General features: G+C 40.1%; 1 protein-coding gene and 2 long non-coding RNA genes across 13 annotated transcripts in view; 2 read left to right on the top strand and 1 right to left on the bottom strand.

The window, feature by feature from the left end:
• Window positions 1–16,579, top strand: part of Pde1c (Phosphodiesterase 1c) — a 101,680-nt gene that overhangs the window by 12,387 nt on the left and 72,714 nt on the right. For 6 of the 9 annotated variants that reach the window (XM_086831222.1, XM_086831215.1, XM_086831220.1 and 3 more), the window contains exon 1: window positions 13,993–14,229. The exons of the other annotated variants lie outside the window; for them this stretch is intronic. The gene's annotated coding sequence lies outside the window, so the exon portion shown is untranslated. Of the gene's footprint in view, window positions 1–13,992; window positions 14,230–16,579 lie in introns of those variants that run through there. 9 annotated transcript variants of the gene reach the window in all.
• Window positions 1–16,579, bottom strand: part of LOC147644046 (uncharacterized) — a 39,223-nt gene that overhangs the window by 15,605 nt on the left and 7,039 nt on the right. Inside the window, exon 3 of one of the 2 annotated variants that reach the window (XR_015271282.1) lies at window positions 11,515–11,919. The exons of the other annotated variant lie outside the window; for it this stretch is intronic. This is a non-coding gene — a long non-coding RNA (uncharacterized LOC147644046). Of the gene's footprint in view, window positions 1–11,514; window positions 11,920–16,579 lie in introns of those variants that run through there. 2 annotated transcript variants of the gene reach the window in all.
• LOC110183972 (uncharacterized) overlaps window positions 1–16,579 on the top strand; it is an 80,876-nt gene that overhangs the window by 62,175 nt on the left and 2,122 nt on the right. Inside the window, exon 5 of one of the 2 annotated variants that reach the window (XR_015271278.1) lies at window positions 12,874–12,939. The exons of the other annotated variant lie outside the window; for it this stretch is intronic. This is a non-coding gene — a long non-coding RNA (uncharacterized LOC110183972). The remainder of the gene's footprint in view (window positions 1–12,873; window positions 12,940–16,579) is intronic. 2 annotated transcript variants of the gene reach the window in all.

Below are 16,579 nucleotides of genomic sequence, written 5' to 3'. Positions count from 1 at the left end.
TAGATTTCCCCAATAGTTCCGCACTAAGTCAGTAAGGATTTCCCCTAAAATATCACCCTGTATTTTGAATACTGGCAAAAAGCTTGGATAGTAAATCATGCATGAACAGAAGCTGACCGACTCACTCGCATTTTCTGTCTGCCAGCCTACTGAGCATATTGACCAAAGGCTTGCAGAGAGCCCTACGGAATCCAGAGGAAGGATATTTACTCAGCTTCCGCCTCAGCTTCACCAGTTCCCTTGTCTCCGTATCCGCATCCGCATCCGTATCCCCCTCACTCTTACTCCTTATCCTTGCCATGTCCGCCTGTCATTGATTTCTGTGCTCTGAAGTGCATGGGAATGTTGTTTGCTTTTTAAGCAGGCGACTAACCAATTCCCGTGCTTGACCAAGGGAATGCCTCAGCGATTTCATGATTACATCTGGGCTTTGAATCATCAGTTCAGGCCAAATCCATCAGGATCCGTCACACACACACAGGCAGAAACAAATACATATATACCTGCAATCCTTCGTACACACAAAAAAGCACACACACAAATCGTACGCATAAATAATCAAAAGGATGCGATGAACACTCGCAGCAAGTCAATAATTTAATGCTGAATGCTATCAAAATCGATTTTCATCTGAAATGCAAGCAGGCCGCACATATATAATACTTTTTTCGCTGTGATTAATTCACCACCATGTGACTTCTGTGCCAAAACTGCACTTAATAAGGCCGTTAAAAATGAGCTCATTTCATATGCTGAAAATATGTGAACACAGGCACAACCCAAAATGAAAACTTTTCGCTGCCAGGTAAATAATTAATTTTTATTTTATAACAAGCAAAACATGGGAGGAATAAATGTGTGTGTGTGTTAATATGGGTTGAGGGTGAACGTTGAAAGGGTATGGAGGAGGGGGGGCACTTGAGGCAAACTAATTAGGAGTAAAAATATATAGTACTCTCGAGCTTGTTACTGTTCCAACTGAATGTTTACCCGACGCTGGCAGCAGTTATATTTGCTGCCTTTTGCACAGGGAAATTTTCTGGATTTTTCTAGTAGCTCAAAATAATAAATATTTATGAACACTTTACAGTACCAAAAGAAATAATAAGTAATCATAATAATAAGATTAAGTAAAAACTTTAAACAAATGTTATTTCATTCAATTAATTGTAATTATAAGTTTAAGAAGCAATATAAGTAACTCTTTGCTTGGTGGAATTAACTTTGTTTATTTTATATTGTATTTATTAAGATGGTTATTTTGGAATAAATTCCATTCCTAAGATATAGTTCCCTTTTTCTCTGCGTGTGATTGCTGTTTCCTGCTTTCACGGCGGTCGCTTTAGAATTAACCCAATAAAGCTTAAAGGCGAGCTACGTGTGTATGAATTCCCCCATGCGTCAGGTGAATTGCTGGCAAGTACCTGGCAGCTCTTTAACACTCTCTTACAGCCCAGGACTCTCCACAGCCCCAGGACTCCGGGGGCCCAGGACTTTTAAGTGCATTAATACATAAAGTTGCCCTCGCTCTCCTCCTCTTACTCCTCGTAAAGTCAAGTGGGACAGGTTGTGATTTAAGAGATGAGTGGAGCGTGCGAGATCTCTGCATTTCTCACGTAGCATCAGCTGGGCACAAGCTGTCACATTCTGTAAGTGTGACTGCAACTGTGACTGGGGAGGGGTGTTACTGTGACCGGGTCGAAGGCGAAAGCATCAACATAACACTCGGATTGCAGCTGGCAGCTTTACAGGCCATGGTCCTTAATAAAACTTTTATATTGCATGCCAATTCAGCAAAAGGGGAAAACCAGTGAAATGGGGAAAAAATCCATGAAACGAAGAGGAGTGCCAGCTGGGTGAAGTTTGAATACTCTTGGGGAATGCTTCAGAGATAATTTTTAATAAAATCCAATTAAATAAAACTAGAGTTGATTGTGCGAAGGCAGAGAATGCAAGATTGTTATTTAAAATGGAAATGGTTCATTTTACCCGAATGGGTAAATAAATTAATTTCAATTTTTACTCAGCAATTTATTTAGTTCTTAACTAAACAAATTTTCAAATATAAAGCATTACTAATTTCGTAAGTGCTTTTCAATCAAAACTATTTTATGGCACCAGCTTTAAAAGGCATTAAAGTGAATTCTTGTGGAAATTTAGCTTTTCCTCACGGAAAAATCGATAGAATACGAGGTGTTGCTTGGTTGGTTGGTTTTCCTTTCTGATATCATCATCTTGCGTTGCCGGCAATTCAATTTAGACAATTTTCATGCTAGGCTCCGGATTGAAAGTGCAACAAAGTGGCAAAGTGCCGGCCAATTGCCTTTAAATATTCCCCTCGGCAAATATTGATTTATGTGTCTGTGCCAGGATATCTTGCCATTGCCTTCTGCATCTGTGTCTGTACAAAATCGAAATATGAAATTCGAAATCCAAAACAGAATCCGCTCGCTCGCTCACTCACCTTTTGCCAGAGTCGATGGCTTGAATTCTTTGCCAGCGATGGCTGCAATGGGATTAGCATTTGTGATTGCAAAGGGGAGCTGATGGCGGAAACAGGATTGCGTTCTCTCAGGACTTTCCCTCCCTCCCTGACAGCCAGCAGCTGAGCTTTTCGATTGCCAACGCAGCCATACAATTGGCCAGCAATTGTTGCTTCTTAGCCCCAGTCATTGTGGCAACTGTTGTTGCTGTGGGTGTTGCGAGTTGGCAATCGCAGGAAGGATGCACCTAGGGGCGTTGCCGTGCGGTTTCCTGCTTGTGCCAAGCACCTGGACAAAGTGAATGCCAGAGATGTTTGGCATTGGACAGTTTGCTCATCGCACATTCAATTTGCCATCGAGTTTGAGCCGCTTAATTGGTCCGTTTCTGAACCGAAATGGAACACTCGGAACCATCTCACAAGTTCCTCGTCTATTTATTAATCACAAACTTTGCTTTTGCGGACAAATATTAATTTAATTTACTACGGCTAGAGTCCCTAGAGCCACCGAAATATGCCAAAATTACCGTCCCCCTCGACCACATCGCATGTTTGGCTGCAGTCCATGCATTAGCCTGATTTATATCCTTGGATAAACATGCAAATGACCCAACTGTAGCACAAATTGCGGCTTTATTTTTTAATTATTAAACAACGTCGCGGTTTTGGCCAAGTTACAGTCTCTCCACAATGCCAACGAACTTGCTCATTAAGGCCCAAAGCGAAGGCAATCAAAACTTTTCGCTTTTTTTTGGCCAAACTTTTACGGCTGTCAATTACTGTACTTTTGGTAATTCTCGCTAAGTTTGCCGCCAGCTCAGTTTGCCAATGACTTTTACTCTTTAACTGTCATCTGTCCAGCAGGATTCCCCTGGGACCAAAAGAGACATCTCATTAATTGAGGAGGAGCCCTGAGCTGGGAGGACTTTCCTCCGGCACTCGTGTCCTTGACATAATTTACAATTTCAATAACATTTCTGTGTGTGCTTTTGTGTCTAAGCTAGGGAAATGTCGGGCAATTTATTTAAGCATTATCCTTTTGGCACAACTCCTTTGTCGTAAGTCGCAATCATCATTGTCATGATGCTGCTTCTGGGGGGAAAACAAGATGTGGGGCAGTGACACGCGCATTTGTCATCATTAAGGACGGTTTGCCGGGGCTAAAAATTAGTCGGCATTCCTTGGTCCAGGATACGATTTATGCGTGTGCAGTTCTACTCAAGAGTCACGCCCCGGCATTCGTTGTTGCTGCTCATTATGGCTTAAAAAATGTTGAGCACGTCGACGCTTGTTTGCATGGAAATCGTCCTACGGCCGGTAGTCTTCCTCTCCGTCCGACCACCGACGACCATCGTCCTTAGTCCTCGCTCTCATTGTCGTCCTGGCTTGGACAGCACTTGAAGCAGGTCGCTTTGGGTCCAAGTCCAACCAGCGCCACTGTTCACCACTGAAGCCACTTGATAGTCGGCGCTGACATCTCATTATGGCTGTCTGCCCGTCACCAGTGCGTATGCGTGATGTCCTCATCCCTTTGGGCGAAGCAAGTGCCCCCAACGAAGGTGTTTTTGTTGCTTTTGGTTTCCTCTTGTGCTGGCAAAATGTCTACAACGCGAATTATTTTTATGTGCCATTGAGGACCAATTTCTGTGCGCCACACGGCTTACAGACATATATTTACCATGCAATGGTAACTTTTTCACATCTTGATATGGGAAAAACGGGGATGGTAGATGGGGAAAGGGTTTTACTCCTTAAAGAGTCTCTTATTGAAGCAAGAAAGACATTTTTAGGAATTATTTTAGAGCCACTGTAAGACTCCTCTCTAAAAATATGTATACTTGTTCAGTATCTAAACACAATTGCACTTCCACTGATGTAGAAATCTATATAGCACACTACAACCTTTAGAAATTCATTTCTACCACTTGTTTGCTTTGTTTGTGGAGCAAACAAATGTATTGCAAAGTCTATATTTAATCATTTATAACTTGTGAAGCTTGAAGAGAGATTAAATTATCAAAAGGCAACTCGAATTCAGGTCATGTTGTTGGAAGTCATTGTTCCAAACGAGGAGTTATTGAAGTGTCGAAAGATGTTTGTAAATAAATTATTTCTCATAAAGCTGAAACTTAAATTGCATAAACAAAGGGAAAATTGGATTGAAGGCAACAAATTGTATTATGGTTTGCAGGAATTGAATCAGACATAAAATACCCTCCCTGCCCAAGAGTTTTCATTACGAGATTCTCCAAATTCCAGCCTCTAGCCCTGCCTCCACCGAGCATATGTCTTTCACTTGGCCCTTAATGCAGCCAAGTCAATCATGGCCCCACTTGACCACAGGCACTAAATCACTCTGAACGAGCCCCGATTCTCTCTGTGTGTTGGCCAGGCCGGGGCCACTTATCAGATGTTTATCTTGGCAGGGAGTACTCAATACTCAGGACTCAGGACTCTGGACTGGAGGACTCAGCTCTGCATGTTGACAGCGACATTTACATAGCAGGATCCCCCTCATCGGGGGGCGTGGCAAAATCAATTGCATTGTTTTCCCGGAGGAGGGGCACTAGCGAGCAGTCGCTGGAGCCATTGACAGCACATTAACCCTCAGACAGACAAAATACACAAGGACGCATGCATTATTTATTAGCATTTTCCGCTCGAAAGACAAGGCTAAAAAATAAGCAGAATCGAAGGCAAAGAACCCGAACAAAGGCAACTTTCGAGGAGCTGCCGAAAAAGTGCTCAATCAGCAGGTCGAATGAATCGCTGACTGACTTTGTTCGTACGCACGAATTGACACTTGAGATGGATTAGCATGACGCCTCAATGGGCCGAGACCGGAGCGAAAGCGACAAGAAAGTCTCTCAGCAAAAAAAAAAAGAAAGATTTAAAAAAAGAACGAAAGTAGGAGGGACAATAAATCAAAGCGATTGGAAATTTACAATCTCGAGAATGTGGAAAATTTTAATTCCCACTCTCCCCGCTTGTGGGAAACAACATATTAGACACAGACTTTACACAAGGGAATACTAATAGCTGTGGAGTTAACGAAGGTCTTTTGGGCACATTCATTTTGAGCTAACAGAGGAGAGGAAAGTGCAGCTAATTTACTTAAAATATTTCCCCTGATGAATTTATTGCGAATTTTAAAGAAACTCCTTGCTCCCTTTCAAACTGCTTTCTTTCTGTCTCCAGACAAGCCTGTGTTATCATTCATTGACTGAGAAAAGTACAAGTGAAAACAAGAATCCATTATGTTGAAAATCTATTTAAAAAATGTTGTTTTGTGGTCGCAGTTGGGGCGTAAAATTGTAACAGCTGTTTTTCAGTTTTCAGTTGTCGACTTTGGCTCATTTGGTGCGAACGATGCGACGATGGAAACTAACCGCTTTTGTTGTCATCTTACCACCCATTTTCCATTTTCCATGGTCTCGACGCTGCTGCCGTCATGCTATTTCCTGTTTCCGGCAGTTCCGCCTCTTGCCTTCTGATATCACAGCGGCGGCAGCAGCAACAACAATTACGCAGCGTTTTCCCATTATTCCATAAATTATGAATTAGCTTTGAGTGGGATCCTTTCACCAGTGTCGTCCTTCGCGCTCCTTTCTTTCTTTGGTTCGATTCAACCCAACCAATGCTAATCCTAAGTGGGTCTCCTGTCAGCTCCTGTATAATTCATTTAGTGGATCCCTGTCAACGCTGATTTTAAATTAACGAAAATCTTAACCGAAAGTGTGGGCTTTTTAAAAACCAAAACACTCGAAAAGAAGTTAAAGGTTTTTTTAAAAGCAAATTTAAATTAATCAAAACCTGGAAAGGTATGCCCAATAAAAGATAGATTTGCGCTCTACTCAATAATATTTTTCTTAAGAATTTAACACAAAATACTCTATTTAAATACCTTATTTTTTCGAGTGCCTGTACTTCAAGGAGCACCTCAGGCCTTGTCAACTTCACGTGCTCGTCTTTCATTTCTTGGCCTGTGGGTTTCGCAAGGCCTATGTTAAATGCTTTGTCGTACATCAGAATTATGTCGGCGCTTATTAATGAACTGTAAATGTGATTGATGCGAGTGTTGTTGCCCTTGTTCATTACTTAACCATGGTTGATGTTGCCCCCTCCCCCGTACACAGCTGCATTTGTGTGGCACTCGACATTAATGTATAGGACGCTTTAAATTATATTGCATGCAATTTGTTTAATTCAGGATGAAGTGAAGCGCAATGAATCAAAACGGAATAGAATGAGGCAGCAGGCCCTCTTTTGACTGCCTATCTGTCTGTCTGAGTGAAAGCCCACACATATTTTGAATTTCTCTTGGCGTTTCCAGGATATTCGTGGATAAAGTTAAAGCATTCAACTTGGAAATAAATATAAATGTAGCTTTCTTTCAACTTCAATGAGAAAATCCTTAGCAAGCAGGCACTATTCCACTGCAGTGCACTGGGTATATAAGAGTCTATAGCTTTCTTGCTGTTTATATTTGTTTTTGTATTTGTATTTTTTCCTCCCGGTTTTTTTTTTGTTTCTAACTACATTTGAATTCCTCTGGCAGCTGCAAGAGGTAAACAACTAAGAACTGAAAGAGGTAAATAAGTAGAGCTCAGTTTGTGAATGGCAAAATCAAAATGCAGCTCACCAGGACTCTCCAGTTTTGCTGCAACATCTGCCAGCTGCCACAATGCCATTTGAATCCACAATGCCACTGCTGTCAGTGTCACAAACAAAGCATCTAATTTGGCTTAAAAACTCCCTATTCGTTGGCATCCCCTCGGATGTCTCTCCTTTCTCCGGCTGCGTAATTACACGTAGCCAATTAGTCAAATCATTAGAGCCCAATCTGGAGAGCTGAGACAACAATGGACCGGCAGCGAAGAAGGGAAATTAAAATCAAGATTAAGAGGCATCCTGGACGATGAGTGAGAGCTGGCCGAAAAACCCCATTTAACCTGAAAGCAAGAAAATCTCTTAAAGGGTTGCTCAGGAGCGGAGATTTCTGGCCGGATTTCTGGGGTCTGGTGCATTAAAAGTGCATTACGCCAGCTGCAAATAAGAGTGGCTGAGGGAAAAACAACAGACAGCAAACTAAGTGGAACAGATTGCAGCTGAAGCAACTGAGGCAAGTGAAGGACCCTGTGTTGTTTTTCCTACACCTACAGTTCCCCGCACAATTTAAATTAATTAAGCTGGCAGAGGCTGAAGAGTTACGAGGGCAAGAAATTGTATCTACTTTAAATGCAAGCCGTGTATTCGTTAAGCATACGCTCTGATGTACAAACGCTATTTAACCCATTAAGAAATGATTTTTGGAATAACTAGGAAGAGTAGAATTTTTTACTTAGGATTAGGTTAAATACTTATTATTGCATTATTGAATTCTAAGCTTTTAAAGTTCTGTTCAGTATAATTTTTGATTAAGGAAAAACTTTGATTTGAATATACCAATTAATACCATTTTTATGCCCTTGCAGGGTAGTATAATTTTAGTCAAAAGCTTGAAAAAAAAGTGAGGTAATCATTTTCGACCCTATAAACCATATATATTATTGATCAGCATGAAAAGCTGAATCGATCTTGCGTTGTCCAGCAAAAATTTAATTTTTTCAAATATTTCAAAATTTTATAAGGGGTTACATAGTCAAAATTTTGACATTTTAGGTTGTTAGGAGGTTTGTTAAACTAACAAAAAACTAGCACAAAATAGTTTTCCGAATTAATATTATTGCATTTTTGGCTTAATTATGATGAATCGAAATTCGGCCCCGTCAAGCAATTTTGTATCCCGAACTTAGCTTCTTTCTTACTATTCTTAGTCATAATATATCTTACTTATATAAACTAATAACTAAGTTAATATATTTCTTTATCTATCACATTCCCTTCAAAATTACACAATTCCCCGACCCACTGCTCTATGCATCCATCCCGCAGCTAATCAAGGGGTTAAGCATACGCACTGTTGTACGACAATTTGTAAGAGAGACGAAGGAAAAAAGCCTGAATGTCTCAACCGACGATAATGACATTTTTAGCACCTGACATAATTAAACAATCAAGCCCTGTCACTCCTCCTGCCAAAGGATTAGGTGTCAGGCTCATAATGCCAGCGCTTGACCTTCGCCGGAGGAGGAAGAGAATGAGGAGCAGGAGCAGGAGCAAGGAGTGAGCCCAAGAATCCGGCAAGATGTATACGCACACAGCGGGCATTGTGTGCAAGGACCTGGCAAACATGGACAGGGATCCACAAACACACACACACAGTGATCCACATGGAGGGCACTAAAATGCGCTTATGAGTTTTTGCGGCAGCCTCGCCAGCACAACACCAGCAACAACTTAAATATGCAAATATTTGCACAATGGCAATGCAAAGACGAGATAGGAGATACAACAAGGGTGTCAGAAAAGAGGGGGTGGCACTGACACAGACGATGGTGATGGTATGGTATGGTGTAGAAGCCGTTGATGATGCCACACGACCGCAAAACCCGTCGTCATGTGGCCCAGGCGACACTTGGCAGCGCCAACAGCCCGAACCATCCAACCGTTTATGATTTACTATATACTTATCACCGTCCTTCCGCCCAGCGACTCTATCCCACCCCCTTCGGTTTTTGTGGCTTAATCTAACCGAAAGCGAAATTGAAACATTTTTATTAGCATTAGAATATCAATTTTGGTCACAGCTCGCATAATGACTGCAATTAAGTTGGGTTAGATTATGAGATTTTCTTGTTCCTGCTTCGTTTATGAAATTTGTGGGTAGGGAGTTCTTATCGTTATCAATGCGATGGGTTAAGAGAGAGAGCAGCTTGGCCAAGTTAAGAGAAGAGAGACAGAAGTTGGCCCAAAGCTCTTAGTGGAAGACGTTCTACAAGTTGACAATTCAGTATCTCTCTTTTTTTGGCCAAGATAAGCTTTTCACCACTGAATGAATGCTTTAAGCGAAAGCTGCTGGAAAAGCTGGTTAAGAGTTGGTTGTTCCTGATACCAACAGATGGCACTAACTGGTTGACAGCAAAGCTTGGCCTTGGTAAAATGTTAAATTTAAAAAGTAAACAATATAATCAATGTAATCAAATCATTTTAGAGAAGTCGAAGCCAAGGTTTAAATCAAGATACTTCTCACCCATTATCATTGTTATATTTATATTTCAGACACTGGAATAAGATACTTTTCCTATTTTAAATTGTACCATTTTTTACTTTTCATTAGCCTTAATATTTCTGTAATTAATAGACCATAAAGTTAAATATAATATGTTGACTGGCAGCTAGAGATATCCAGATACCAAAACACTCCCAGTCTCTCGAACTCTCATGCTGCGACGCACCTATTTTCCGTTCAAAGACAAACAAAAAAAACACCCATTTGAACGGTATTTAACCGCCCGTTGACAATCTGGCGATAAGGAAAAACTAAATAAAATCCGTTAACCTGCTGTCAAGTGCTGTCAGGCGATCGTTTCTTTAGGCTTTAGTTGTATGGCAACGCCGCAGTGGTAATTCTGGCAATGTTGCTGCTGCTGCTGCTCATTAGGCAAAACATCTGAAAGTTGCTGCGATCCACAATTTGTATCGCCCGCTGATCGGTGGCGGCTTATTGAATTAAATTTAATTGGCGCCCAGGTAAACAGTCACTCAGTCAGTCAAGCAGTCGGTGGTCGATGGTATAAGGCTGGCCCCTTGGCTTTACCCCCTCGGCAGACACGCGCACCGCTTGACCATAAAACTGAACGATTTTCAGATCGGACACTCCACGCACCCTCCCAGCCCAAATAGAGACACCGATACCCAGGCCGCTCCGTTCGTGCCCCATCCTTCCGCGGCGATCTGCGCATGCGTGGCGCGCATATTTCATGGCAAGGCGATAATTAATGCAACCAAAAACTGAAAAAACAAAGTGTCTCTTGTTGTTGCTGTCCAAAAAACTTGCGACGAATAAACAAAAAATCCAAAAAATTACTTTTATTAAATGTATACGTTTATGGATACGCTACATAAAGTGATTGAGGCGGAGTTTCAGTTGAGTGGCTTTTAAGCCGCTGGTATTGTTTAAATATTTAAAGAATTTGCAGATAGAAAAAAAATCAACTAGGTATTCAATTAAAACTCAAGACAAAGCTGAACAGACATTTTTCCTTATTTCTCTAATGTCCAAAGCCACTTTGATTTTGCTCTATATTGACCCCACTTCGTAGGGCAGTGAACAAATCGTTTGATTGTAACCAGAAATTGCTTTCATGTCTGTCAACAGGTTTTCGGACGTTTAACTCTTGGGTTGGGGGGACAGATTTCAGAGTTATCCAGGCTGCAAACGCGACTCAAAAATCTATGCATGATGATTTATTGCCGGTGGCCCGCTTTTGGCATTTGACGCATTTGTGCAACATGCGTTTTGACATTTAAAGCTGATTTGTGTGAAATTTGAACGAACAGGCAGGCAGGCAGCTTGGTGTTGTTGTTATTACTTTTTTTTCTTTCGACTTTGCACCTCGCATTTGACGCTTGTCTAGTTCTAATTTTAATTAGAATTCGTTATTGATTTAGTTGTTGATTTATTAATAGCCGTGATTAAGTGCACGGACGGCTGTGCGGACTGTGGCGCCCGCAGCTTATTTGCCTGGCACGCAATGCCAAGATCCGATCCGATCCGATCCGATCCAGGCCGAGCCTGTCCAGTTTTGGTCAAGCCGCAAACCAGCTTTCGGGCCAACACGCACCACATGCACCACGAGCACTACATGCAACACCAGCACCACACGCACCACTCGATGTCTGTGGCAGAGTGCAGAAGTCTAGCGGCGCTTAAGCTGAGCACAAGGCTCGGATCGGGTCTCGAATCTGCACCAAATCCATTGATAAAGTTGAACAAGCCAGAATTAGATAGTATAATTAATCAGGAAATCGAATTGAGCTTATGTCGGGGCAATAGTTTGGATAAACCTGAGGTGAGTTGGGAGTCAATTAATTTAACCACCCGAGTGCAATGTCTAAGATCAACATAAATTAAAAAGAATACTAATATCTGAAGTGCATAAATTTATTTAAATTTATTGACTTATTCAAAATACAAATTTAAAGTGAAATGTGTAATTATAAATTACCAAGTTAAACACAACTAGTGATACAATTAATCAAGATGCTTTATTGTTGGCTAAAATTTATGCAAACTTTGCCCTGGCTTATCTAGCTGGGCTTCTCGGTTGCACATTACTCCTGGCCAATCTCTCCCTGTCTTGGCATTTGGCAATTAGCATTTGGATAATTGTTCTTAAACTCGGACAGGATGCATATGCTGTTTACTAATTGCTGCACGTAATTGTATACCATGGCATGCCCCATATTCTGTAGAAGACCAAAGACGACCAGAAATTCCACTGGCATTCCCAGCGCTCAACGTTGCGTATGAGTAATATTTACATTTTGTGCAGCTGTAAATTGCATTTCGTACGAAATTTAATTACAAGTCATAAACATTGAGTTAGCAAAGCAGCCAAATATTAAATGGATGAAATCATAAACTTAAATTCAATTTTGAATCACACACAAACGAGGTCTACAGCAGCTAAGGCAACAGCTACTGGTAAATGAAATTCAGAGTAAAGAAATTTTAGCAGTCTTCGTTGATGTGTGTAAAGCAATTTATCATGCACTTGATCAGCTTAAGAAATACATATAAATGTTTGTAGAGAAGCTCGGTTATATTCTGGAAAATGTGCCACAAATTATTATTTAAATTAAATCAACACGGAGTCTGTGCTTGCCAATGTCAGGTTTCATGAGAAGTTTCAGATATTTCTAATGCTTTATGCATTTCAGGCCAAGTCAATTTTCTGCCAAATAAGATATCAACTATTATTTCCTGATAAGGAGCGATTAATTCTGCCAGAGTTAGATGTCTATTTAAATTTATTTTTAATAAGATAAACAACTTGGTTGATGGTAAATTATGATAAGTAAACGTATACAAGCATAATTATCTGTACAGCTTGTTTTTAAGGAACTTGACAACTTGTTTATATTTAAGTTTTATAAAGAAACTCAAATATTAATTCAAAAACCTTGAAGGCTTTAATAAAAGTTGCTAATTTAACTTGCAACCATCCTATTGTAGTATCTCTAACATTGGCATGTTGAAACTCATCCTTAATTATAGGAAATGTTCACGCGATATGTTAAGTATATGCTTCAGGCCATCTCATGTCTTTGCCAATTAATGTAGAATGGGCTAAAATGAAGCTCTGCTATTTATGGTTGCCCCTGATGAGTTTACTCATCGTCCTTATTCCATTGCCAAATCCTTGATTATATTACCTTTGCCATAATTATCACATCGCATTACAAGTGTTTTTCCTAACTGTTTTTTTCCATCTGCTTTATTTCAGGTAAGTCGCTGGGATACTTTCCGCTACTTAAAATCTTCGACGGGCTTTGTTTATTTTTGATGCCTGGTAAGTCAGCTCCGAAAAGCAAATAATATGCTAAACAAAAGCGAGAAAGAACAGGGGCCAGGGGACAGGGAGCACCAGAAGAGCTGGGCAAGGAAGTTGGAAACACTTGTACAACTTAAGGGAAACAAGGAATTTTGTGAATATTTTTATATCTCGAGACCGCCTGCTTCCCCCCAATGGGGTATGGGTGTTTGTGTGTGTTAGGGGTTTATTTTGCGAAAGTATCTGTGTATGATTATGCATGTACGTGTGTGTGCTTGGCCCTTAGGGTCGTCCTGATGAAAATGCTTTTCATTTTGTTTTGACTCCCGGAACGGCAGCAACGAAAACAATCTCACCCAAGTGGGTGGCAACCTGTTGAAAGCGCCGCTCCGTAAATAACAACAAAGCCAAAAATGAGGACGAAAACAATGGTTCGAAGGGGAAGCCAAAAGCTGCCAGAGAGTCCTTGATTTTGAGAGAGAGTTCGAGCACCAGGAAAATAATGGGAAATGCTAGAAAGCGTTCTTGAAATCTATTTCCCCAAATTTATATTCATATTCAGACTTGTAAAAGCCTATAAATCCTCTCCTAAAAACTATTAAGAAGCCCTGAAAAAATTCTTAATAAATGTAGATCAAAGTAAGGAAATGGTATTCTTTGAATAAAGTAAAATATATTAATACTCCTCAATATTTCCACAATAAAATCCAACCAAAGTTAAGTGAAAACCATAGCTTTTCCCACAACTTTGGCTAAGCTTTTTGGTTACCTCAAGCTCTTATCTTGGCCAAGCTTTTGCCAAAAAATTTCCGCAAGAAAATAGCGGGAAATGGACGCCAAGCTTTGCCTACAAACATGGGGAGCATTCTCTCTCTCGCTTGGCGAATTTTCATGCGCAGATTTCTTCGCGGGGCCTGAAAGCTTTCGGTGTGGCGGCCATGTGTTTGTTGTTGCTGCCTTTGGACGGGTTAGAAGCACACACACACACACACACACACACAGACAGGGGCAAGTGGTGTCTCTGTTTTGGGATCTCGGTGTCTCTGTGATTGCGCCGCTGCTATCAACTCCGAAATCCAGTTCCAGTTTATCCCCAGCAGGCAGCATGTGCGGACGTTGCTGCTCCTGCTGCCGCCTCATCTTATCGTAATCGGAATCGGGTTCACGTTCGCGAATCTGCCACCTGAGCATCTACCGTTAGCCGGTCAGGCTTATCGAAAAAATCACGCCGGATATCGGAGTTTATCGAAATCGAATAATTCGAAAAAACAGACCATCGGATTTGGTTTTTGTGCTCACAGAGAAATTGTAATGAGAAATGAAAAATTATATAAAAATATATAACAAGTGCCTAAACAAGTGTCTTTACCCTTCATTTGTTTATAAATTCATTTGGTGGAACTTTTCGTTTAACATTATCAGAAAGCCTCCACACCCATGCCTATAATATTGTTTTCTATGCAATTGAGTTTTTTTTTATCTAACTGTTGACTTTATTACCCCGTACACACCCATCCAAAAAAAGAACAGATAAACATATTTCTTGCTTCGAGTAACTTTACCTGATTTATGTCCCCCAGCAATCAGCAAAATGCAATTTGTCTAAATAACAAAATAAATCGATTGTATCAATTACTCTCTCAATTATCTCCCTCTCGCTCTGTCTCCAAATACAATGCAAACCATTTTCCAAATCAAGTGTGAAATATAGCACGACAAGTATTGTTGCTAATCAGATTTATATTTTTTTGCTACTGTTTCGGCTTTAGGTGTGTGTGTGTGGACGGGGGAAATCGGATGCCAGATTTGACGTCATTATATTTGCATAAATAAATACAGCCAGAAAGCAAGCACACCATTAAAAAACACTTAAAATAAATAAATAAATTTATACAAATGATTAACGCAAATCCGATTCTCAATATGCTGTTCGGCCTCGGTTTATGATATCATAAAAAAAATCTAGTAAATACAATATTTGAGGGCCCCGCCGCATTTATGTGTATTTTATCGCATAATTTGTTGGCAGACCAAAACGGAAACATCACTTCCTTCCACAGCCCATTAAATCGGTGGCTTATCCATTATTATGGAGCCAATGAGCACAGCCATCAAAGACTGCAATAAATGGCCAGCTAATAGATATTCAATTTGAGAGTTACAAATTAATAATCTAGTAACCGAACACAAACCTAAGCTCAAATGTCTCGTCAAAATCAAAATCTAAATGTTGCAAAATGCGTCGCGGTGTGCAAATTGTTTATACAAATCTCTGATTTTTGTGGCCAACTCATGTTGCGGCCGACCGATTTTACACAGAAACATACGTACATAGTTCAATGCAAACAAACACCTCCGCACCGTTTAACCCCCCCTCGATTAACCCCATAGTGCCTGATCAAAGCCAACTGCGCACCGGACGCACGCTTCGCCGCTGACGCAGACTGAGACGCAGACGCCGATGTCGTAGTCGAAGTCGGCGTCCAAAAAAAATAGTTGTCCGAAAATTCACATCGTTTGCATTCAGCCACACACACCTAACGGATGCAGTATCCACACAGAGAGCACACACAGCACGCACGCCGCCATAGAGATAGAGATACGCAGATACAAAAGTATCTAGCACGTTTTCAGCATTGTGCCTACGTCACGCCGCCAAAACCAGACAAATGAAACATACGAATATAAATATCGTATATATAGATAGATATTTGTTAATTGCCCACGGCAAGTGTCGCCCCCGAAAAGCAGTGTACAGTGGTCATAATTGGCTGGCACTTGAAATACATATTCCACTGTGCCGTTGATTAAATGAATATTATGGAAACTATACTTAGTTCAATTAATTTAATGAACGAAATTAATGACTTTTTGGCAATAAATTTAACATTATTTTAAGAATTTCAAGTCGAGAAAATTGTAATTAAAGTAATTGAATACAAAGCTTTTAAAAATATTAAACATAGTATTTTATTTCTGATAAAGTAACAAAGTTAGCTTTCTTCAAACGTGTAGAAATATTTCAGCACGTTTTTTAATACCTCTATTAAAAAAAAGACTTATTCTTTTATTTATGAGATTTACTCTTCCTCTAAAAGTAAAATATTTAAAATAATCAATTGATTACTATACAATATTGCAATTCAACGTGCTTTTTATTAAGCAAACATTCTATTTCTGACTTAAAATGCATTCAAATGACTAACAATTCAGGTCTTGAGTACCTAAAATAAAATATATATATATTTATATGCAAAGCCTATTCCGATATACTGAAGCTTTTAAAGTCCATAACAATTAAAATAGTTTAAAAACAAGCAAACTTTGGCATTTATCTGTAACTAATTACACAAATATATAAACGTAAAAGCCTCATAAAAATTCAGCTTCTTGCCTCAAAAAAAAAGATATTCAAAAGTCGAAATGTAATTACTATTGCATTTGCAAAAATTTGCAATAAGCGAACGCTCACTGAATATAAGTCTGTCATAGTCTGTCATTTCGCAGTTGTTGTTGCTTTTTTTCTCGTTGTCACCGATGCCAATATCCAATTTGGACTATTGTTAGACATGGTCAAGATGCCGGCCAGAGCAATCCAGTCTAGACTTAACTTCGAGCCAAGAGCCGCGATCTGAGAGAGGCTCTTGAGGTGTCTCGG

This window comes from Drosophila serrata, unplaced genomic scaffold (assembly GCF_035046125.1).
Source record: "Drosophila serrata isolate PLE 108 unplaced genomic scaffold, ASM3504612v1 contig_240, whole genome shotgun sequence".
NCBI lineage: Eukaryota > Metazoa > Arthropoda > Insecta > Diptera > Drosophilidae > Drosophila > Drosophila serrata.
The sequence above is the reverse complement of the archived record's forward strand: the minus strand, read 5'-3'. Positions and strand labels throughout refer to the sequence as shown.